The sequence below is a fragment of the Corvus brachyrhynchos genome, unplaced genomic scaffold (assembly GCF_000691975.1).
Source record: "Corvus brachyrhynchos isolate BGI_N302 unplaced genomic scaffold, ASM69197v1 scaffold157, whole genome shotgun sequence".
NCBI lineage: Eukaryota > Metazoa > Chordata > Aves > Passeriformes > Corvidae > Corvus > Corvus brachyrhynchos.
In genome coordinates, this window is record NW_008238961.1 from 31,043 (window position 1) to 32,458 (window position 1,416).

Sequence of the window (1,416 nt, forward strand, 5' to 3'; positions counted from 1 at the left end):
CCCTACTGTCTATGTGCAGTTAGGTGAGCATTTTAGAATAAAGACTGCAAGCTGCATTGTGAACTCTTGTGACCTGTTTCTAAATTTGGTTATATGACAGTAAATGGAATGGCGCAATGTAGAATGTGTGTTTAGATATTACAGATTTTCCTCAAAGATATGAAATTATTAATGTAAGTAACAAAGTATTAATATTCATCTTTTATAGCCCTTTGTATCTCAGAACACTGTACAGTACAAAGTGGCATCAGTAATATCATTCCTGTTCAAATAAATCTCATACCAAATTTAAAATAATTTCCCAATTTTTTTTTTTGTTAGTAGAAGAACAAAAATTATGATTTAGATAGATTTGCCTAGTGTTTGTTCTTTCATTAATGAAGTTGTACCATTAAATTTTTGGGTTGTGCCCAGTAACTCCATAGGTATATGGAATACAATAATATATTATCTTTGTATATTTGGATGTCCTTTTCTCTTCCTCATAGATAGTTGCTAATGCTAAGTTAGGTTGTCATCAGTGTAAAAATGAAATCTCAAAGGACTCTTTCTTTGGTGCACTGAAGAATCTAGTGCATTCTAGCAGGAAAAAAAGTAATTTTGAAGAGTTGCTTGAAATTATATTTGTAAAATTGTGACATTAATATGTCTGTATTCTGATGAGGAACATGCTTAAAATAAGAATAAAAAGCTAAGAAGTGTATGTATACACTTGTGTGCATATCATAGAATTATTTAGGGTGTAAAAGCCTTTTAAGATCAACTCCAACCATTAAACTAACACTGCCAAGTCCACCACTAAACCATGTCCCTAAGCACCACATCTACACGTCTTTCATGACTTTTAAATCCCTCCAGAGATGGTGACTCAGCCACTTCCCTAAGGCAGCATCACTCTCCAAACGACGAAGGATCAGGGAAGAATTTTAAAACCCTAGGAGGAAGTAAAAGAGATATTTCACAGTCCTGGCAAAAGAGCATTTTGTGTGTTACAATAACCAGCAGTGTCCAGTTCTCTCTCAGAAGCACAGTCCTGAAAACCCCCAAGGGAACAGCTGGAAAAGTGACCATGTTTTTTTTTTTTTTTTTGTTTTACGGGTCAGGCTCCCTCAGCCGCTCCTCATAGGACTTGTGCTTTAGACCTTTTAACAGCTTTGTTGCCCTTATTTGGATGCACTCCACCACTTCAACGTCTGTCTTGTTTTGAGGGGCCCAAAATAACGCAACCGGGGGCTTGTCACCACAAGCCCCGGCGTGCCCTCGGGTAGAGGGGACGCGGCGTTAGCCTCCACAGCGTCCTCGCTGGACGGCTCAGTGGAATCGGCGTGAGATGGGTGCGTGCGCTGGCTCCTCCTCAGAGGAAGCACGTCGGGCAGCCAATGATCAGGCTGGGGCTTTGCTTGGGGGGAAGAAGGG

At 39.9% G+C, this 1,416-nt stretch overlaps 1 protein-coding gene across 1 annotated transcript in view; it reads left to right on the plus strand.

The window, feature by feature from the left end:
- LOC103618703 (zinc finger RNA-binding protein-like) overlaps positions 1-1,416 on the plus strand; it is a 46,308-nt gene that overhangs the window by 21,829 nt on the left and 23,063 nt on the right.